This window comes from Lepisma saccharinum, chromosome 2 (genome assembly GCF_977018435.1).
Source record: "Lepisma saccharinum chromosome 2, izLepSacc3.1, whole genome shotgun sequence".
NCBI classification, from domain to species: domain Eukaryota; kingdom Metazoa; phylum Arthropoda; class Insecta; order Zygentoma; family Lepismatidae; genus Lepisma; species Lepisma saccharinum.
The window spans coordinates 152474277-152498979 of NC_139230.1; the positions used below are offsets into that span (position 1 = coordinate 152474277).

The 24703-nt window shown below is 39.4% G+C and overlaps 1 protein-coding gene across 1 annotated transcript in view; it reads right to left on the minus strand.

The window, feature by feature from the left end:
• The window catches only part of LOC145983708 (inositol-pentakisphosphate 2-kinase-like), a 325632-nt gene that overhangs the window by 285918 nt on the left and 15011 nt on the right, over nt 1–24703 (minus strand). The window contains exon 2 of the mRNA XM_083116761.1: nt 16286–16363. The gene's annotated coding sequence lies outside the window, so the exon portion shown is untranslated. The remainder of the gene's footprint in view (nt 1–16285; nt 16364–24703) is intronic.

Consider the following 24703-nt stretch of genomic DNA (forward strand, 5'->3'; position numbering starts at 1 on the left):
CAAAGGAAGAAATACGTGTTTTCTTTTTTTTTTTGTTTCGGCTAAAAAACTATTTTAGGAGGCAAACCCCCTCAAATGTCAAAATGAGGACAAATTTAAGTGGGCATTTGAACCCTGTGTCCCCTCCGATTTTCATGAAACTTCGCAGGTGTATAGAGGGGCTCAAAGGAAGTAATACGTGTTTGTTTGTTTCGACTAAAAAACTGTTTTAGGTGGCAAAACCCGCCTCAAATGTCAAGATAAGGACAAATTGACGTGGGGATCTGACCCCTGGGTCCCCCTCCGATTTCCATGAAATTTGGCAGGTGTATAGAGGGGCCCTATGCCCCCTGTTTCTTCCTATGCCATACTTCCTATGCCCGCGTCAATTTGTCTTCATTTTGACATTTGAGGGGGGTTTTGCCCCCTAAAACAGGTTTTTTTTTTTAGCTGAAACACAAAAACACGTATTTCTTGCTTTGGGCCCCTCTATACACCAGCCAAGTTTCATGGAAGTCGGAGGGGGACACAGGGGTCAATTCCCACTTCAATTTGTTCTCATCTTAATATTTGAGAGGGGGTTACCCCCTAAAACAATTTTTTTTTTCCCAGCTGAAACACAAAAACATGTATTTCTTCCTTTGGGCCCTATCTATACACCTGCCAAGTTTCATGGAAATCGGAGGGAGAGACTTAGACCTCCCTTGTAAGTGTATTAATTACAAATCGCGCACGCGCACGCGCACACACACACACACACACACACACACACACACACATATATATATATATATATATATATATATATATATATATATATATATATATTAGCAGGTAACAATATTGTTATAAACACATTCTTACTTTCCAAAGAAGAGCTCATGTGGGATGGCTAAACGGATCCGGATCCGAAAGTCCCGGATATGGTTCCGAAAGTCCCGGATCCGAATCCTAAGGATCCGGAACCAACCGGATCCGGATTTCGGGTCCGCGAGGATCCGGATCTGGCCATCCCTAGTTAAGAGTACATAGTCAGGCAGCTAGACGAAAGCTGATCCAGCAAAATGTATATTCTTTTCTAAAGATCAAAAGCTACTTTGTAGATTAGTTGCATTGCAGGAAAACAGGTGAAATGAAATTTAGTAAACCTATATTATTATTATTATTATATTACAAAAATTTGACTATGTCGTTAGATGCTGATTGAACTAAATTGAGATGAAGACTATAGACACTATTAGACACGTCGAGTGAAACAAAATTGCTAAGGGCTATTAAAAAAATTCGTAGGATATCAACTTATTATCAACACCTACAAGCAACTCTACCACAATTTTGATATGCGTATGCATCTTGTAAATAGTAAGTGGATGAAACCTACTTGTGATATTGCTACGAAGATGGTGTGTAGATAGAGTCGTACCATACCCCGTTCGCTTAAGAAATATTGACCCTGGCAGGCCTTGTCAGCTCCTGCTCAGAATGTGTAGAATAAGCTTTCTACAGGAAATGGTAAGAACACTGGCCTCTGGCAAGAGGTGACGAGAGGCCAAGCGAGTGTTTAAATACGTGCGCATGAGAGCGACACGAGGTCTTTTAATCTGGAATCAACGGAGAAGCAGGAGCTACTGGTCTTATTTCTAAACCGAACAGGGTAAGCTAGTCTACACCCATTCTGCCATTTGCATTGCTCACTTCAGTCTAGAAACGAATCATGAGTCTATTTTAATGAATAGTTAGATATTTGTACCTGCCCGTTCAGGGCTGTCTCTACCATCAACTAGTACTAATAGTTACATCCCTATTTAAGATGCCCGCGTCCAGAGGAACGCTACGTGGTTAGAGATGCGTGGCTTTTCATCCATTTTTACGGAAATGTGATGAAAAATTAGAGCAGCGTGAAAATTAAAAGGGTAGGCTGCGGATTTTTTTTTTCTTTCATTTAATTCACTCTGCAATAAATGCAAATCGAAATGCATTAATATCATGTTAGACTTGTTTCTTCGCGGAATTTTTTTTGCTAACGGGGGGTTATTTTTTTTTAAAATAAGGTACGTCACCATTGTTAGTAATGCCTTATGTCATTTATAGAGTTGGAGGACGAGCTTGATACCACATTGGATAGGCTCATCATTCTTGCCAATAATGCTGTTGGTCCGTCTTTTGATGTGGAGGGCATACCTTGTGCCTCCTCCACCCCAATCAGAAGTCCTCCATTAACTAGAAGCCGCGCACGCGCGCAGGCTCACCTTCAAATTGATAATTGTCCCACAGTTCTTGTGGACCCACCCACCATGGCTCAACTACCTTTTGTTCATCCCTTCATGTTCGAGAGCATCCAGTTTCAGGGTGCCTCGGGGGAGGATGTTTCTAAATTCATAGACCGTTTCGAAAGTGCGGCGATTCTGAACAATTGGGACGAGACGAAAAAACGACAATTATTCCCGGCGTTGTTATGTGGCCCAGCCCTCCGCTGGTTTAATGCAATTAGCCAGCAACCAGGCGTCAATTTAGTCAGCTATGAGGACGTCAAGAAAAAACTTATTGAAGAATTCACAGGCTCCCTTGATCAGCTGCAGATCGAGGAGCAGATTAGATATCGGTTCCACAGGGACGATGAACCGGTATCCTCTTATGTTAGGGACAAGCAGACCCTCTTGTTTAAGATGGACCCTAACATGGCTGTTAATAAGCAGCTTAAATACATAAACGCAGGTCTTCAACCGGAATTTATCAGGGAGATATACAAAAAACAATATAATTCAGTTCCGGAGCTTTTGAAAGACCTCAAGGAATATGAAAAAGCAAAGTTCCTTATGCGCCGTAGAACGGTGCAAGAGCTCTTGCATTCGGCTCAAAAGGAAACTCTTTTCCCGTCTCCTGCTGAGTTGCGCATTCCTCACCAGAACCCCGTAGTTAGCACTACGGCGGTTGCTCCGGAATCAGCACATCGGGCAAATCAAGACATGTCTAATCAGCTGCAAGCCTTGCAAGCTGAATTGGACCTTGTCAAAAGACAACAAACGTCTCTCCCAACTTCAGAACCGTCCGCTGTAGAAGCTTTGGCTAAGCAGGTTAGCAACCTAGCGTTAAAAGTCGAGGAAGTTATACAGTCAAATGATCACGAAAATTTTCAAACTGTAGGCCAAAATTATCAAAGGGGTAATTTTAATCACAATCGTGGTTCAAACAACAGACGAGGCTTTCAGGGCAGGGGAAATAGAGGCTACCGTTCAAACAACGGCCGGTTTCAGAATCGTTCCAATTTTCAGCGTGGCCGGGGGCGAGGTTCACCAGCCTCCCGCGGTCGTCCCGATCAAGGTGACCGGCGTGGCCAACAACTTTGTTATAAATGTGGTTTTCCTAATCACCACCAAGAATTTTGTCTTCAGAATCCAGACGATTTAAACGCCAATTAACCGCAAGTAATGGAGACATACCTGCGGGCAGTAAAAAGATTTTAGTCTCTACTTTCCCGTCTGAAGACCTCATTTATGTACATGCCAACGTAAATGGGGAACGTCAAAGGTTTATTGTCGATTGTGGGAGCCAAATAAGTGTAACAAGTGATAAGGGTATTCCTGCCCATGCTAAGAGGTTTAAAATCAACACTCTAGTTAAAGGTGTCACGAATAATTGTTTAACAATTAAAGAAATTGTGCTTTTAGATTTTTCTCTAAATGGATTTACATTTAGGCACCCCTTCAGGGTGATACAAGATTTTGGTCATAATACCATCCTTGGTAATGATTTTCTCAAAGCCCAAAGTGCAACTTTAGATTTTGAAAACAATAAATTGGCTTTGAGCAGATTTGGCACTCCCCCACGCAACCGCATTCGGTTTGAATCGAGGAAAGCTTTTGATGTTTCCGTTAAATTGGCAGGTTTGCTGGTACATACTGTTGAACCTGAATATGTGGCTTCTAAACGAATTGTTGTGAAACCAAGATCACATTTGTGCATCCCTTTAAAATTAGTCAATACAGCAAATCCAAATTTAACCTTACTTGAGCCGGATGCAAATTTTCAGGCTAACTCTGGCATAATGGTACCAAGGTCGATACTCAACCCTGCTTCACAACTTGTTTGGGTATCCAACCCTTTGAATTATAGAATTGTAATTCACAAAGGTACTCGGATCGGTGGCGCAGAATCTTGTGAGTTGGCAACGGTGGATCAGGAAAATAGTTCTGTAACAGTTAATTTAACAAAGGAAGAATCAGAAAACGACAATATCCCACAAGTGGATATATCCAAATTTGACATTAATCCTCAATTGGAGGACCATGAGAAAAATCAACTTTTAGAGCTTTTGTTAAAATACAAAAATGTTTTCAGTTGGTCCGAACATGACATGGGCCTTGCCACCAATTACAAACACAGGATAAAGCTTTCTGATCCTACTCCATTCCATAAGCAGCAATATCCGATCCCGGTGCATTTGCGAACAGAGATAAAGAAACAAATTGAGAATTTGAAAAAACAGGGAATAATCCGGGATAGTACAAGTCCTTATAACTCACCAGTTATTCTTGTGAAAAAGCGTGACGGAAGTTACCGTTTTATTCAAGACGGTCGCTTTTTGAATAAACGCTCTGTGTTCGATGCGATGGCCATGCCTTCCATTCAGTCTATCTTGCACGATATGGGGGGAAAGCAGTACTATTCTAGTTGCGATTTACGTTCAGGATTTTTCCAAATACCACTCACAGAAGACAGTAAACAGTACACAGCGTTCTCTATTCCCAACCTAGGTCATTTTGAATTTAATGTTTTAAGTCAAGGCCATATTAGCTCGCCAGCAGCGATGAATCGAACACTTCAATTGGCTTGTAGCGGAATGCAAAGTGATAACTTCGCCTTCTATATGGATGATTTATTTACCTGGGGCCATACCTTTAATGAAATGTTGACAACCCTGGAAAAATTGTTTCAGTGTTTACAAAACGCTGGCTTGAAAATTTCTCCACACAAATGTAAATTTGGTTATTTTGAGATACTCGCCCTTGGACATTTGGTGGGTCGTTATGGCCTACGCATGAGTGACCGTATTATTTCTTCCATTAAGACTTACCGCACCCCCTCCACCACAAAACAGGTTAAACGATTTTTAGGCTTATGTTCATATGTCCGTAGATACGTCCCATCCTTTTCAGAGAAGGCCCAACCTCTCCAGTCCCTTTTGGGCAAAGGCAAAAAATTTGTATGGGGGGAGGACCAAGAAACAGCTTTTACAAACTTAAAACACGCTTTAATAACTGCACCAGTTTTGCTACCCTATGACCCTTCTAAAGAAACACGCGTCTACTGTGATGCAAGTCTGAAAGGCCTTGGCGCTATTTTAACACAGCCAAATGCACATAATGATTTCCTTCCTGTAGCATATGCGAGTCGAACACTCAAAAAAGGGGAAGAAAAATTGTCCATCATGGAACTAGAACTATCAGCGGTTCTCTATGCCCTCAAAACCTTTAGGTTTTATTTGATTGGGAAACATTTCGAAATTGTAACAGATAATAAAGCAGTCAGTTATTTGCGTACCACCCGTAATTTGAGTTCGAAGCTCTCGCGGTGGAGTGCAGAGCTTGATTCATACGACTTCACGGTCGTTCATTGTAAAACTACACAAAATATTTCCGACGCTATTAGCAGGGAATCAACCAATCCCCCGGACGACGAATCGCCAGAATTGGGCGAACCTCGTATATTTCTCCTCCAGGATGAATCCATAGATGTGGGTAAACACCAGCGCGATGACTCATTTTTTTCAGAAATCATAAAAGTTTTGGAGGGGGCAGATGACGCCCAATCCCCCTTCGAAAGACAGGCTTTTTATTATGTGCTGGAAAATGGTCTTTTATACAGGAACCATAAGATGGGTGGGGGAAGTAAGAAATTACTTTGTATACCTAAGTCATTACGTCATGCTGTAGTTGAACAATTACATTCTCACCCGTGTGGTGGTGGTCATTTAGGGTTTACTAAGACATATTACAATGCGCTCAATCGCATATATTTTCCATATATGAAACGTTTTATACAGGACAAATGTCGCCAGTGCCTATCTTGTCAAACAAACAAGCGCCCTACAGGGCTGCCACAAGGTGAACTCCAGACCTTTCCAAGCTGTCGCCCTTTTGAACGCCTAGCTATAGATTTCGCGGGACCTTTCCCTCCCAGTGGCCCAAATAAATGTAAATACATTTTATCATGCATGGATTTTGGTACCCGATATATGATTGCTGCTCCTGTGGTCGATACCACTGCTCAAACGGCTGCTAACTTTCTCTACGAGCACATAATATTAAGATTTGGTTGTCCGAAAACTCTCAACAGTGATAGGGGTGGCTCATTTAATTCCTCTGTATTTAAAGAACTTAGTGCTAAACTCGGTATTCAGTTAAAATTTGTTACTGCATATCACCATAATACTTCCGGTTTAGAGGAACGAGGTATCGGTATTTTGCAAAGTATAATTAAGCATTTTGTAACCCCGAAACATGATGACTGGATTACCTATCTACAACCAGCGGTGTTTACGTATAATGTTACGCGAGGCGATTCCACTCGTTTTAGTCCGTTTTACCTCATGCATGGGTTCGAAGCCCGTTTGCCCTGGGAAAGTATGCTTCACGCAGATCCCTGCGAAAATAGTGCGAACACAGACAAACTTGAAAGGCTAAACAAGGCACGAGACGCAGCTCAAGAAAATTTACGTAAGCGATTTGAGTCCCAAAAGAAGTATTATGACAGACGTCATCAAGCAACAAGTTACGCTCCTGGTGAATTGGTATTATTATATAACCCCACTCAGAAGGCAAAAACGGCTAAGTGCTTTTCAGGTGTTTATTTTGGGCCCGCGGTAATAGTAAGAAAGGAAAATAACAATGCCTATTTAGTGGAATATGAAAACAAACGCGGCAAGATTGTGTCGGATTTGGTGGCTGTACAGAGGTTAAAACGCTATCACCGCCCTTCAGGGGGTGAGGAAGAAACGAATATCGTATCTCTTCAAGAGGAAGATTTCGAACCAGTAACCGCCCATACGTAGCCCAAAGCACATGTCGTAATTGTTTACCTTCTGTGTGGACTTTATTTTTATAATTTTATATTTTATTTTAATTTTAATTTTCGTTCCATTTCCCTAAAAGTTTCAATACGTCAATTCGTTTTCTCACCAAACGTATAAAACCTAATGTACGCACCATTGTTGTTTTCTCGTAGAAGTAAAACTATTTTGTTAGGCAATTGCATGTTTTATATATGAAGTCATTTATAAACACGCTCTGAAATATATGTGCATTTTTCCATCCATGCATGAGTTATAAAAAGAATTAAATATGTTGTCAGTGAGCTCATTTAGTTAATTAAAGCAACGAAAGTGTGGCACGAGCGTTATTTAGTGTATATTTGTCTTTTCACTTGTGTATATTAAACCTACCGGTAGTATGTGAAAAGGCCCGTTATTATAGTTAATAACGTAAGAAATGTTAATGTCCCCGTGACATTTAGCCTTAAATAAACAAAGAAGTCTGCGTAAGCCGACTAAAAATGAAGCAGAGAACCAAGTTCTCATTTAGACCATGTAATTTGTGCTAATAATAAGCAAGGTGTGAAGTTTCATACGTTTGACGAGATATTTTTTTTTCTCTCTCTATTTTCAGTTAAAATTATTCCTGGCCGACAGTTTGACTTTATCTTCTTGACCCCTCCTTGAATAATTCCTATTTACACTGCACTAATTGCATTGTTTCTAAAAAACTAACTAAAATACCCGAGAAAATTTTAAGTTAAATTTATTTTGTGTAAAAATATGTGATTTATCAAATTTATTGATTTGATATTTATTGGCCGAAAAGTAATTCATTTATTCTCAATAATAACTAAAAATAACAGTTGTGGTCATTTTAGCAAGTTTAGGTTCAATAATTGCTACATATTTCAACAAGATGCAGTTTTTCCTATATTTATTAATTTTAATTGCATTTATCTCGCATGTCAATTCCCTATCCTTCAAGGAAGTGGTCATCAGATCTTTCCAATACCCGTACATCATTTGTTCAGTAATTACGTTAACACTAATTTTTATTTGTATGTTAATTATTGCTTTCATTTGTTGTCAGCGAAGATGTAAAAAGTTAAAAGTTTTGGAAAATAATTGCCCAAGGGAAATGGAACGAGTAAATATGTCTTCAAGTGTACAATTTTTAAATATATCCCAGTCGGATAGCGACTCTTGGCACAGTGGTCCCACCCAACCCGTTACATGTCGAAATCTTGAGTCAGTTTTTACCTTTCAAGACCCCTTTTATGACCAAGCAGATACTCCAAACGTAATTATCCCACTTGAAATTCCTCCCGTCCGTCTAGATACATTTAATGTTACATGTCAAACTCTTAATCCATTAAAGTTAGATGATGTTAACACCTCATCTCGCTCTGTTCAAACTAATCCTGTTAAAGTAAAAAGAGTTAAAGGAGTTACGGTGAAAACACATAACGTAGATGTGTCTCGAACCGACGACCCCCAGCCCCACTCTGAACCAATTGTTCCTTTCATTCAAAACATGTTTTATGACGACATATAATCAAGCTGCTTTTCCACGCACTCCCCTAACACTTATGCAACCGAGTTCGTAGCAGCTTGGGGCGCCCAGCAAGCTTCCCCCCTTCTTTTTATTTTTCCTCTGGTTCTGTCTCGCTGAAATCCAGGTACATCAAGAACCAAAAGTTCATGAAAGGTACTCTCTTCCTCTTCCTATTTGCTCCCTGGCACCGCCTCCCTCGTTACCAGTCCTAAGTTTCTTTCGTCGTGTTCCTCGCAGAGAAAGAACACGTTCCTGTTATTGGTCATCACTCACGGGGGGCTCCGCCCATCCAGAACGGCCGCCATATATCTTCCCTTCCTTCCTTCCTCCCCCCCCCCCGACTCCGATCACACATCCAGTAGAGTTGAAAAGATGTCTTTAGCTAGACTCATCGAGCTCCTGCTTTATGCTGAATTGCATTTCCCTCGCAGTTATCTTAATGGAGGCCACTTCGGTGCGCAGTTTCTATTCCACAGTCGAGTTAGCGGAAGAAACATATCTTATTTCAGTCTCGGAGAGAGAGAATTTGATGACACCTTTTTTTGTTGTGGATGAACTTTACACTCAGCTGGCTTCGGCAATGAAATTCCTAGTCTCCAAACGAGGTGTGAATAATAGCCTCTTCAAGGGCGCTTATTTATGCGATTTTTTTTTTTCTCGTCCCTTCAGAATTTTCAAAAGTTTCCCAAATGAAATTTAATTACTTCTTACAGATTAACTTCATGTTAATCTTCGTAAAGTAGGTAATAGCGAGTAATTGTGCTTATATTTTAATCTCCCACACGTCATAGACTTTAGTTGAAGTAATATCATACGAAATCCTATACTTTTCTCCCGGCCCGGCGTCATGATGTTCATTTACGGTTCCGTTTCAATTTTTTTCCTAAGGCGACCATAAAAAGTAGTTTTTGTTTACCTTATTAGGCTAAAACCTCAAAAGAGTGGATTTAGACGCTTACAGTTGTCATGGGTCAAGTGTAATCTCTTACGCGGCGAGCATTTATGCTAAGTGACAAAGAAAATACACGGCGGGCTATAGCATGACGTAGAGTAGTTTTTCCTCTTTTCTGTTTAACGCAATGCCTTATATATTTTTTCCCTTTATTCTCAGAACCGTAAATTTACTTCACAGATAGCCAAGAAATGTTTTCTAAATCAATAACCCAGATTAGTTTCAGTTTTAAATTTACATTTTTTACCTAAGAGAGACAAATGCGCCCCCCCCCCCTATTTTGCCAACGGTTTTAAGACCAGCCCAGACAACCTCCTAGGGTCACACCCGGGATGGTTATGGTTTGCTTTGAGCAATTTTAATTTGATTTTTTTTTGTTAGTATTCTATACCGTTTTTTTTTTTTTTTTTCATTTTTTTTAGTTTATTTAGATCACCTTGTTCACGTCACAAACATTTTTTTTTCTCTCCCTTCCAGATACCAAGCATGGCTGACATCGCGCAATTTTATTGGAGGTGTCTTTTTCTATTCCTGACAACCCTTCCCACTTTTCAATATACAGTTGCAAATGAAAATGAGGATATTTTTGTAAGTGGGTTGGGCTTATTTTACGAACAACAAGGTCTTATGGTTCACAGTTCCGATTACATATATACAACTGCCAATATTCACATTGATATTAACATTCGGACTGATAACCACTCAGGCTGTGTTAAGTGGTCAGCTATTCAAAATGATACCCATGATCGTATTCAACAATATTTACGCGAAATTTCACTTTACCTCCCTTGTCGTTTTAAAACCAGCGATAGCCGGCCGAATTGCCATGGGGTGTGGAAAAATGTATCTGGGAGCACTCGAGGGAAAAGATCGATTTTCTTTAATTTAATGAATTTATTTTCGGCGGGTCTTTCAATTTATAACTCCTTTTCAATTCATCACCTTAGCTCTTCTGTTCAAGCTCTAAAACATAATCAAGATCAGATTCAGGCAGAATTACAGGAAATGAAGAAAGACGAAATCCAGACTTTCCGAGTTGTTAATAACATTTTGGTAATCTTCAAACGTTCTCTTATCGCTCTTAAAGCGGATTTAGTTTCGAAATTTTGTGACATCTATACGGAAGAAAGGCACCTAATGGCACTTTTGCACGCTTCAGAATTATTTACCCGAATTGATTTTATGGTAACCGATCTATCGATGAATAAACTGTCTTATCATATGATTTCTCCCGATTGGCTCCGTGTTTTTCTCAGTCTTCATTCTGACTTTAACGACACCCTGTATATGACGGATCTTGGTCTCTTTTACGCTTTAACCAATGTCTACCTTGTCAATTATGACTTATCCACTCATTCTTTTCATATTTTGTTAGAAACTCCCAATTTACTACGTAACGCCATTTCTCCCGTTTATCGGACTATAAATGTTGGCACTTTTGTTGATAATAAATGGTTCCGGGTTAAGGTTCCCCAACTATCATATAAAATGGAACATAATGGTCAAACCCAAATCGTGGAAATTCTTGATAGTCATTGTAAATTTAATTCCTTCATTTACGTTTGTATTCATACGGAACTTTCAATTCACGATAATATAAAATGTTTAACAAATATTCTATTTCATAATTCCACTATTTCCTGCTCCACAGAAATAAAATCCAACGTCGGGGGCCACCTCACGAAAGTTCGCACTCGAACAGGGGTGATAGTTTCCGGCACAGGCAAATTCCTCCAATCACAAACTTTAAACGGCAATTTAAATACACACAAAACAATAACAGTGTCTGAAGGAACATCCTTTTCTGTAATTATAAGAATTTTGATCAATTGATTTTTGATGATGAAATCATTCACACTCGTAGAGTTTTAGATACAGAAATAGCTATTCGAGCAATTTCTCCACTTTTTAATACCTCTGTAAATTTTTCAAATGTAATTCTTCCTGATTGGACTGACTTTCGACTGGCCATGGAGAAATTAAATCAGTCAATCGCGAACGAACCCAAATTTCATGAAATATTTTTGTCCCATTTTCCCGTTACTATTATCCTATTACTAATTTGGAACTTCATTTTAACTGTTTATTTGTGCTATACGTCAGGCGTATGCAAGCGCAAACCAACCTCGACTAGTGACCGTTAACAATGCGTCACTATGTCGCCTTGATTTATTCATCCATTTTTATGTATTTTTGTAATTAATGATCTTAACGTCATTGGAGCCATGTCATTTACTCTTTTATTATATCTTAGTGATCCCGAATTTACTTGTGGCTAGGTCCGTTTTAACGGTTGTGACGTTACCAAATTTTGGGTTAATTATTTTTTTTCGTCAGTTTCTCATTTTTACAATGCTTTGACACTTCTGACATGATATTAATAGATTTCGTCGGGTTAATTTTCTGATACCAGGGGATATATTTTATACCATCTACATATTACTTTTATATATTTATCAATATTTAAACCTAGATATTTTCGTTTATTTTAGTGTATATTGATCATGTCCCAACAAAGGGCATTTAGTGCCATGTCATAACTTTAGTTTTATATTGCACATTATTTTATATTTTGGGAGAAGCCAGGGGCTATATATATATATATATAATTTAGTCAATATATACATATATTACTTTTGATGAAGTCAGATTTTCATTTTAATGGTGTTCCAGTGTTAAGGCGTCAAATGACATTTTCCGCCTTTTATTTTCTTTAGCCTTCATTCAAACTTTGTTTTATACTTTATATCACTTATTGGGCAGTTTATTTTTACTTATTTTTACTCATGATTTTCACTTGCCTATAAAAGACGATTACTTTACACATTTTTATATATTTTTCAATATTGAATGACTGTGAGCAATGTAATTTATTCCTATGTCCAACCTGTTTCCTCCCCTGTTCGGGAATTCCAAGAGTTCAAGGAATTTCGAAAAGTCCAGTGATTTTTTGAGGCCGGAAGAAGAACGCATTCCTGAAGGCTTTGGAGCCCACCAGCCTCCTTTGGGCTTCAGCGGTGTATGTCACGTAGCAGCACCGAAAACCCTATTCCAAGTGACATCCCAGGATCGGAAGAGCGTCAGAAACATCAGAAGAAATGTCAACTTACAGAGCAACCCCCCCCCCCACGACTCTAACCCCCTTAAGAAGAAGCATGAACATCTTTCATGTACATCGTCCCCTTTTGCTCTGTAAGGCCAGGCAGTGTATTTCACCACATATTGGAACTTTCCGGGTACAGTCAACGACCCAAATGTGTTGAGACCCAGCCCTGTGGATCAGCAACCTGCCAGGCCACCTGTGACGTTTCATCCTACCAGTGGCCATAATTACAATATGCAATGGCGTCTGTTGTGAACTTTCGGGGGCCTATCCTAACATCCCCCCAGTGTTCGCCATTGGACAAGGCATATTTTTGGGGCTTGGAACCGCTACTTGGAGTGGCTTCCCATGGACTACCCTGTGTTCGCCCGCCCCACGGCCCACGTTTTTTTTCATCTGACCTTTGCTGACCAGTATTCCGGAACTTTCCACATCGGGATTCGAATCCGGTCCCCCAGTGAAAATGATCGGTCAAGGACCGTGTATGTCACAGAACAGTGCTTCGTACCCCAGGACTCCGGGGTTGGAATGTATTTGGATTGCCCTGCCGTATCATTTCTCAGGTCATAGTGTGCACACATAGTGTGCTAAGAACGTCAGTGGCAAGTGCAAACATAACCTTCATCTATTTTTTCATCTTCGTGTGGTTGTGCGCAGCCCAGTGGAGTTTGGTGTTTACCACGGTCTTTTGCTCTCGCCTCGAACTGTCATCCTGATGAGGCGGAAGATTGCGAGCATGCGGCATTAAAGTTTCTCATGGATTACGTCTGCTGCTTGGTTAGCATTTGTTTAGGGGCCAGTCGCATGTATCGCATTACGCTGCAGTGTGTTGAACTTTCCGCTGACTCCACGGACCTGCGAACAACACTTTATATCGCATGTTGACCACCCGTCAGCATTGTTGATTACGAAAGACTCTTCCAGCGTGTGGCTAATGAAAACAAAAGACTTTCTTTCAGCTTTCAAGCTTGAGCTTAATTCTGTTCCATTTAATTTTCGGTGAAGGGTCTCCGACATTTTTTTATTATTTTATTTTATGTAACCTTTTTTTCATGTAATAAACAACAACCTTTTAAATTTTGGTGAATGGCAGAAGGTTCAATTTAAACTTTTCATGACTACAATTTCAATTTTAGAAATTGTCTTGCAAGAGGGGGTGTCGTACCATACCCCGTTCGCTTAAGAAATATTGACCCTGGCAGGCCTTGTCAGCTCCTGCTCAGAATGTGTAGAATAAGCTTTCTACAGGAAATGGTAAGAACACTGGCCTCTGGCAAGAGGTGACGAGAGGCCAAGCGAGTGTTTAAATACGTGCGCATGAGAGCGACACGAGGTCTTTTAATCTGGAATCAACGGAGAAGCAGGAGCTACTGGTCTTATTTCTAAACCGAACAGGGTAAGCTAGTCTACACCCATTCTGCCATTTGCATTGCTCACTTCAGTCTAGAAACGAATCATGAGTCTATTTTAATGAATAGTTAGATATTTGTACCTGCCCGTTCAGGGCTGTCTCTACCATCAACTAGTACTAATAGTTACATCCCTATTTAAGATGCCCGCGTCCAGAGGAACGCTACGGAGTCATCTGCGAAAATATATTCATTAAGAGATATGGATACTTCAGTGGAGAAGATTATTTTCGGTCAATTGACCAGGCGAGTTTTGAAGCTCTCGAGAGATAACTTCACTCTCAACTTCAACGACTCATATCAGTTGGTAAAGAGGATGTGTCATGATGTCACATGAAAGTTGACTGCAATTTGGGATGAAGAATATGTGTAATTTAGCTTGGAAATTTTGATTGATTGATTTAGTTTATTTTACTTCGCGTTTTGTGCCTCTTGGCTAATTTGCGAAGATGGGGATGAGTGATGAAATTGATGAATGGACATTCACAAACAACCAAGCCCGACCGGGATTCAAACCCGGGACCCTTGGCGTCGCAGCGCGATGTGCTAACGACTCGGCCACAGGGTCGGGCGCTTGGAAATTTTTGGAAAGAGCAGACAATGAAAAAGTACATAGAGTAAATATATAATTAGCAGATAGATGTGATGGATTTTTTTTAAAAATAATCAATTGTTCTTTATCTAATTAATAACTTACTAATTGACCTAAAACGTGAGAGGTTATCAGTAGAAGAAGAATTAGGCTGCTTGCAGAAAGTTGAATGAAAATACAATATTTAGATGAAAGAAATAATCAATCAAACAATGTGGAAGTAAGGAGCAATTTGTTTGCTTCACGAGTTCTGAGATAGCTGACACCATGGTTCTAAGTATCACTGGACAGTATTTAACGTAGCTGACACTGGACAGTATTTAACGTAACAACTCGGTCTGGGTCAGATAAACTGCACCACCAGTTTATTTTGCCACAGACACTTTCGAATCTTAGGCGCAGAGTTCAATGGGAGAAGTTATATCCATTACGTGTTATTCTGACTGCATGCTCAACTCTTGCCATGACGGTTAAATAGTGGGTGCTATTTAAGAGGAAGGGAGATGCTGAGGGTTCATAATCATCCTTGGTGGGTTAATTTTCACATTTGTAATCCAAAAACCTATTCTATTTTCAGAGTAACAAGCACAAACCTACTTTGATACTCGTGTATCTCCAGCGAGACAATTAACAATATATCTGATTATTCTGAAACTGGCAGTATACATTCAGCGCATCAGTAAGAAATATTGCATAGTTATTCCTGGCTAAAACGAGCAATACACCGATATTTTTAATGCAATACATTCACTGAAAGAAAATTCTACGGCATTGCAAGGTATTTCGTTTTGTTATTCGAATATGCAATCCTTGCTAAAAATGTATGTAATATATGCTAATATTGCAATATAAAATTAGACCATAGTACGTAGACAATCACTGCAATGCACTTAACTAACTTTTATTATGAGGGGATCAAGTTCAAAATTCTGTACAATTGTCTGTCATTATTAATATCGTTATTGTTTAGTTAGAATTAAATAATTGTTGGCAAGGACTGGAGAAATAAAATAAATAAAAGTGCGCACGTGCACGTGTTTCGTTATATCTCTTGCGTAAATATTATGTCATGTACATCATCTTTATATCACCACTTGAAGTCAGCATGAGTGATTTTACTAATGACAATAACTGAAAACTTCACGCAAGAAATTATGTGGAATGCGTGTTGGTTACAGTCAGTGAAGAAGAATGAGTTTATGTTCCTTAGATCCATTTTTCGTTCAGCCTTTCGTTTTGAAAATATTTGATAATGGAGTTCTTGGAAACTTCGGATCCCAAAATGAAAATTCGGGTGGATTTGTATTTTAAGGCGAAGCAATAGGAATTAAGATTGGAATTAGAAACGAAGGTTTTGCAATACATAACCCAGCTGCTCCGTTCGGGTTAACATTGCATTGCATGTTTGAAGCGCTGTTCTTTTTCTTCAGATGTAATTACGGATGATCTCAAGCACGAACGTTCGCTGAGGTGTGAATCATTCTTTGCACGAGACTACGTTGAGAAATGCTTCAGATCTTTTTGTTACGAAAGTGACTTTGAACTTTTTTTAAAAAAATCTGATATTTCAGTCAACATAAGGCAAACTTGCATGGGAGTAGCACACACCAGCATTGCAAACGTTTCTACCACTAGTAGAAAGAAAATTTAAAATGTACTTACGGTTTACAAGCGGCTCCTGCACCTTAGTACCTGAAGGCAAACGACGCACTCGTGCTGTAACTCTTCTTGCAACGTCAACTGAAACGAATTAGAAGTGGGTGGCCTTATCATTCTTGTGCGACCTTTCTGAGAAAGTTCAAAATAGGAACTGTTTATTTAATCTATCTTAGAGCTTATGTCTAAAGAACAAGAAACCAGATAAGAAAGAGGAAATAAATGCCAATCCTGATAATCACAGGAAGTCGAGACATACACAGTCATCATCACCAACGCTCGCATATGTATCACATCATGTACCAACTTATATGTATATTTTGATATTAGTACACATTAATAGATTCCTACAGCAGAAAACAGAATTTAATTATTTCATAACACAACCTGAAATTTAGCTATAAATTGCAGTGTCTGTGTGTGTGTGTTTAAATGAAAAGTTAATTGTCTCTGCTATAAATGTGTCACTATTCGCAAAAAAAAATATAGAGAATCCACGATATGAGGCATGTAGTAGGCAATTTCAGGATGTGATCCTCTCTCCTTGTTTTCAAGTGTGTTGAATCTTGTAATCTGAGATCTATCTAGTAATAACAAATAAAGTGTTTGAATGTGTGTGTAATCTGTAACTACCTATTTTATACCTAACTAAAAATAAATCTAACCGACATCATAGCAAAAAAAATCGCTGTCGAGTCATAACAATAACCCCTTAAGAACCACAATTACCCGTGAAGAACAGAAACACATGTGTTTTTAATGCCAATCAAATTTTAAAGCACATGAAATATTACCATATAAAAGCAGCTCAAAACTCCTGTCGTAATGAGGCGTTTAAAAGAAAGAGAAAAATAAATCCGCTGACAACCCTTTGGGTTGAACATAAAACCACCATTATTGCATACAAAAATATGACTTTCGTGAAGTAGAGTGGTTAATTCTAGCTCGAACCTGCACATTTGAGATTGCAATTGTTCAAAGTCCTCTCTCTAGTTCGTCGGGAAAAGCCTGGGGGAATGAATGAATCGTGATGGAGGAAGGTAACGCAGAATATATGCTCGAGGCAAAGCCAGACCAAACAGAGGCATAAAACCCTTTTACGATTTCTCCTTTAGGGCTCCACCGTATTGCAGGGAATGGAAGCTTCGTTTGCTACATTCTCAAGCACTGCTATGCACTGAATGCAAATATCAGTGGAAATAATTCTTGCGTCTAGACTAAACAAATTAAATGTACAGAATTCTATAAATTTTTCAACCAAGCCTCTGAATTAAGGGAAAGTCAAGGCTTATAATAAAGTTCACGTAATGGAAATATAATTAAATCTGGAACTTTAGGCGCTCTCTATGTCAATATACTGTAAAAAGGTTGACTGGAGAATTGACTGTCAAAACCGCCAATTTCCGCTGCTAATTAACTACCGTGAAAAAATGACCACTCAGAAAAAAACTGTTTTAATTAACAGAACAAGTTTGGTTAAGTTTTGTAGTAACCACAAAGAAAAATATTGGTAACCTTTACTAAATTTTGTAATTTTGACCAAATTTTTTGGGAACTCAAACAAATGTTGATTGATTGATTTAGTTTATTTTACTTCGCGTTTTGTGCCTCTTGGCTAATTTGCGAAGATGGGGATGAGTGATGAAATGATGAAATTGATGAATGGACATTCACAAACAATAAATCCCGAGATTCGAACCCGGGACCCTTGGCGTCGCAGCGCGATGTGCTAATCACTCGGCCACAGGGTCCGGTTCAAACAAATGTGAATGATTACCAAAATAATTTGGTTGTGGTGAACAAATATTTGTTTGTCACCTATTTAAACAAAGATTTGGTTATCCCAAACAAAGGATTTAAGATTTTAAAGAATTAACAGCAATTGCATAGTTAAACTAACCAATGTAATTTTGATTATTCAGTTTTTTGAAAATATATTCATGGTGCACAGTGTGCACTGCACACAACTCCAATTGGCAATCATGCACTATCTTCATGCAAGAGAAAATATTCCAATTTACATTGAAAAGGTTTATTTTTATTTTGTGTCTCCATGCTGCACTATGTACTTATATATATAACATATAAATGTGTGTCTACGTTCAATATTACAAGCGGTTACCGACGCCATGTTTTCTTCTCATTCTACCAACAGCACAGTGACAACATGAATGTACCTGCGGCCACGATAAATAAAGGTTGCGTCCCGTTTGTGTAAAATAAAACTAACTAACACCAACCATTTACACAGAATAGGGGGAAAACTACTTCAATGAAAATTAGCCTGGAATGTTTGTTTTCCTTCTTAAATAAATTAATACTAAAAAAATGTTCTACACGTAACAATGCTATCATAATAAATAGTACAGATTTTGTAGCTTGTTTGTTAAAGGGGCATTTCATGTAAAACTGCCCCTGAACCTCAATTTTTAAAAATAAATGTAATGCTGTAACTTTATCCTATCTTGTGAGTGAGCAATTTAAAATTGACATTTGCATAAAAAATCAAGTATTATAATACATAATTAAGTTAGAAGGTATTTTACATATTGTTCGTTTATTTTAACTTCTTGAGTTACTTTTATTTTCCATTGTGTCCCACCCGTGACGCCAAAAAGCAATTAATTTCTCCTTTAATTGTTACATTTCCCCTCAACTCCACTAGAAATAATTTATTTTTCATGATTTGAAAATTCAAAGAAATTAAAATAAATTTCTTATTAAATGAAGAGGCAGTGTTTCGTCTGTCCCACCCGTGACACAAAATTGTTAACTTATAGCTACACATCTGGGAAAGTATTTTAAAGATACTTATGTATAATTTAAAGTGTTAAGTTTCATATTTCATTGCACAGAAACTGTAAGAAAAATGTTGCGTTACTATCAGGAGTTTACAGGATTCTTGTTGGGAAACCTGATGGTAAGAGACCTGTAGGAAGGCCAAGACGAAGATGGAGGGACAACGTTGAGATGGACCTAAAGGAAATCGGTAGGGATGGAAACGAGTATATAGATCTTGCTCAAAATAGGGACAGATGGAAGGCCTGTGTTGCTGCAGCCATGAACCTTCGGTATTAAGAAGGCTAGAGAGTTAGTTAGTTACTATCAGTAGAAAATTTACTTTAATATCAAAAGTGTAGTCCGCGTGTCGCACCCGTAGCAATGGAATGCTCCTAAAGTATTTCTTCATTTGACATGGGTGATGGGGAATAATCATTAAATGAGATTGTACAGGGGTTAAAAACCGCTGCTTATCACCAGTTATATATAAGTGAATTCAACGGCGCACTATATACTAAGCTCGTGTCGTGCCCAACACTTTGATATTTATGTGATATTTAATGATATTATGTTGCAGAAGCTCATGGGTTAGGAATAAAATAACTAATAGTTCAACATAATTTTCAATCGTGCCTTTGTATATGTGAAATTGATCCAAAATTCCAAGTCCACTTTATGCACAGTAAGGCTAATTGGGACTGGACCTACAGTTTAAAGTGGGATCCTAACCACTATGTGCCTCCACCGGGTATCGAACCCGGGATTGAGATAGAATAGTTTTGCGACTTGACCAATCGAAGAAAGTCGCAAACATGACCTACGCTTGAAACTTCCGGGGAAGAAAATTGTAGCCATATAGAACTCCAACATTAACTGAAGTGTTATATCATGTTATGTTTCTTTTCTTCGTCAACTTCTGCACGCAACATCTGAACAGATTCTACTGGAACCAACCGACTTTGAACGAGTGTTATTGTATCTCCTCTTTTTATACGATTACGAGAGTACGATTTTGCCACGTGAAAATAAAAAACACACCACTAGCTACAAACAGTATCGAATTATCAGGCAAGAGAAGAAAACGATATCGCTCCAATTTTTTAAGATGAGAAATGTTCATAACAAGCCATTATTCTCTGATTGCTTTTATTTATCTTCAAAATCTACCAAACTTTAAATACAGTGATCATTTTCCAGTCATTTCTTGCAGGTTTTCCTCATTTCAACACTCACATCACACCGAGTCAACCGTGGCGAAGTATGATGCTAGGGTAGCGCGCTACGCACCAGGATTTTTAGGTTTGAATTCTGGTAGTCTCGCTGTGATTCTTCCTTTCTTTACTTTAATTTATCGCTAGTTCTCATCTTCTTGATTAACCTATACGGTACAAGTGCGATGCAAAGTAACCAAAATTACAAATATTTTGGCTTTAATTTTACTATTTTCTTTAATCTGAATCGTGGCTTCCTCTATGCATGCGCTGATGTTCGTGTTTCTACTAATACTTTTTATTTCTGCTGTCTGATGATCGCATAATTCATTAATTCTTCTCGTGTCACTGCGGACGATTCGAATATTTCATTCCATATTACATTTTTCGCATATCGAGAAATGTTGTCACGGGCTGCTAATTTAATAAATAAACTAATTAACTCAACTAACTCAACTGAGCTGAGCTTAGCAACGCAACATCGAAGAATCGCTCGCCTCACCTGCTGGGCGAACTAAACATTACATGAAATATAATACGGTCAGGATAAGTGCCTAACAGTCGGAGTTACCAAGAATAAACCTAGGAGGATTTGATTTTAAATACCTGAAATGACGTTACATAATACTACGGTGTTTCTGAATATACACATATATTAAAGCACAGATAAATACACATTACATCTTGCCCTCTTTCACTCGATCTCACATTCATACTCTCATTCCATGGCATATGGCGACAATATGACAATTACAAAGGTTAGATTAATTACTACTTTGACCATACTCTTGCTATGTCTTGGCTACATTGCCGTTTACAATTTACCGTTTAGGATTTTAAGTATAAATTGAATAATTGTTCCTTGTGCGAACTCCTTCTATTTTTTCCGAAGGTATAAATATATTTCATGAACTATCGTTTGCGGCTAACATTAACTCTCATCTTTAACATTTGATTACTCCGCCGGAAAACAGATGTCTAGGGATGCCATAGCACTGATTTAAGTTAAGCAATGATTTGATTTACGCAGATTCGCGGTAGATTGTCGTCATCTCTCTCACACACGCACATGGTTGGATCTTACCTTCGCTGCATTCCCTCTGACCTGGGTTGGGTGAAAGTGGTCCTACAGTTTTGGAAGGCCTCCCCACACTCCATCGTTGCACCTCGCGGTTATCCTGGTTGGCGAAAGTGGATCAGTCGGCGGCTCCATCTGGCCTCATCGGATCCTGGCTTCACTCGTTCACTGTCGACTCCATACGACAACTTGCGCAATAATAGGTCAGTTCTTCGCGGTCACTCGTAAGTACAGATACGTGACTTGGGCGACGAGACGAACATACGCGATTAGCCATTCGCGGTTTCACATGGATATCAAATGTTATTAACTTTCACTACTTAGGACGTTGTTTCGGACGATTGACACGGGTGGACGTGTCTGGCGTTATTCTCACATAACCACACGTATGTGCACGGATGCGTTGACGGCAAGGGGAGGACGACCCCCTGGTTCTATATTCTGCTCTACTCCATGGCTCTGAAACACTCACTCGAGGAAAAACAAATCCAGACCTCGAGTCTGCTTGCAACTCGCAGCTCGGTCGTGCGTAGCTCACACTCCGGTGGCGATTCTAGGCAAAACTGTGTAAAACTGTTTCAAATCATCCCTTTTATTCCAGATTTGAACGTAGTGACGCGCTACCCTCTATGATCAGGTGCTTGTTTATTGTTTCTGGTGCTTTGACCGTTGTCCTCCTATCCTGGTCAATGCTCACTCCGGTCCTTAACCTTTGGTAGCAGCCCCTCGCGCAGAGATTAGGCTAACTCTTCCTCCATTGTAGTCAGTCACGAAAAGCAAAGGCATCTCAGTAGGGTAGCTTCTCCCTTTCAATTCAGCGATGAATCTTTAATAATTCATAACTCCCGTATTTCTGTTCTGATTAGGCTCAAATCTTGGAATCAGTACTTTCATGATGTGTTCTTCCGCTGGTTGAAATCTCATCAAATTCGGTCCATTGGTTTAGAAGTTGCATTTTTCTTGTTATTCCCATAAGAATGCATGTAAATCCGAATTCGGGCGAAAAGCAAGCTAGTGCTGGCTAAGACAGTTCGCTAGACACCTGTATTCGCGACGGATATTAATAATACCAATTGCAATTAATTCCTACTAACGGGCAATTAGATTAATTACTTGTCACTCAATATTTGATCGTTATAACATTCCCCTCCTTTTAATTATGAATTTTTTTCAGAGCGAACTTGCGAGTGACAGGAAAAAATTCATACCACATATTAATGATATTTGTTAGTGATCGCACACATTGGCGTCTGAATAGGGACTCGAACCCTGGACTGTATAACTTTTAACTCAACATTAGAATGAAGTTATACTTTCTGCAATTGTGATATAATTATGAGAATATAAACGAATATAATAAAATATACAAGAATACAATATAAAGTACATTTTAACATGGAAGTCTCAACGTATATTACCACCTATATACTAACTTTGGATACACCCTGTAGTTTTATACATAATAAATGTGAATACTGAATAATAAGCTAAATAAGATATAAGTAAATATTTGATTTGCAATTTGTTCCCTCTCACACATATGTTTGCATACTTCTTGCATTAATTATAAGAAAGGTCTACATTTTTTGCCTTTTAATATAAAAAAAATAATCTCTAATTTTCCTATTGTTTACTTTACAATTGGGTTGGCTCTAGTGCGATATTTTCTTCATTGTCTCCTTTGACATGAGCCGGACTGGCAAAGGAGTCTTCTAGTCTCCCGTCGGGCCTTGAATATCGGTTATCTGCTCCAGAGATCGCTGTTCTTGACTCAATCTACTTCGTCCAGGTTGGTAATCTGGGGAGAGTGAGTCCAAGTTACGGCTAGTAGACGGTCTATTCCAATCGAGTAAATTAGCACCAGTCTGTGGGGATACGACTGTTCTAACCGCATTCACAGCACGATTCCTCTCAACTTGCCTCGGGTTGTTTTGACCCCTGCAGTGTTGCCATCTCGTGTTTTCTCCATCTCTATCATCTCTGAAGTGTTGTTGTTGTGGACGGTGATTGCTGTACTGGCCTCGCTGGGGATAAGGGGCGGTTAGCATTACTTTCACTCCGTAGTCCTGCAATGTGCTTCTCCACTCGTTGCTCAAAAACTGTGGTCCCCGGTCATAGAGCTTCCGTTTCTCAGGGTTGGAAAGAACTTCATATGCCTGTTCAAACTCTTCAAAGATATCTAATGGTGAATTCCGCTGCTCGAGCCCGATCCTTGCATTCCCTTTGGGTAATTTTCGCATCAGCCTGCGTGTCTCCTGCTGGGCGAAAGCGTTCAAGCTCGGCGAACTCCCGTTCCGGCCGATGACGTCACGCGCTGCTTGGCGATCCAAGGAAGTTGGTGCTGATTGACAGGTCGGCTGGTCGGTCACGTCTGCTGCGACGAGCAAAGGAGTTGGGTTCGCATCCCTGGACGTTGCCTCCAATCGGCGAATCTCTTCGTCCTCATTTCTTCTCCGTTGCGTGATTTGGAAATCCTTCAATTCACGTGTCTCCGCTTCCAGTCGTTCTAATCGGCTGGTTATGCCCGTCTGATTCTCTGTCGTTCTTGCGTCCAGCGTTCCAATAGTTTCTTGAACCTGACGTAACTCTACACGCAGATCTTTCTCCATTGTGACTACATTAATGTTTGTCTCTTCATGTCTCCTTTCGCATTCCTTCTCCGACTGAAGTACTTTCTCCTTCATTCGGTCATTTTCGGATAGCAGTACTTGGAAACGGCGGTCCCATCTTTCTTCCCACTCTTTTCTTCTTCTTTCTTCCATTTCTTCCTTCTCCTTCCTTTCGGCAGCCTCTATCTTCCGCCTTTCTTCTTCTTCTCTCTTCCTCTTCTGATCTCTTTCTTCATCTCTGGCTTGGATATAGCTGATTAGCTGAGAGAACATGGCCTGCACGTCCATCTTCTCTGGAACTGGCAACCCTGTTACCGACTGATCTTTCCCTAGATCCTTATCAACGTTGCCGGCTGACGAAACGCCTGTATCTGTAGAATGCTCAAACCCTGGGCGGTCCATGGTATTGTTGTTGGCTAATTTCTTGCGGAGACGAGTGGTCCTTTGCATGCCAATCTTCTTCTTCTTCTTCTTCTTCTCGTGGCTGGCTATCGCCGAAGGAAAAAGATATCAAAATTCTTTTCCTGGTTTCTGGTTTCAGATCCCGGGGATCGCTTCCCTCACCTGCTTCCGTGTCATAACGCGTGTCCTTTTGTCCTTTATCGTCCGAAGTTAATAACGCCCATTGTTAATAAAATAATAAAATCCTCTAATAATTCTGCTATGGAAAAATGCTATAGTCGCGACAAATTATTTCACAATTACACCATAAATAAACACACAAAATGGTTCTAGCTACACATCG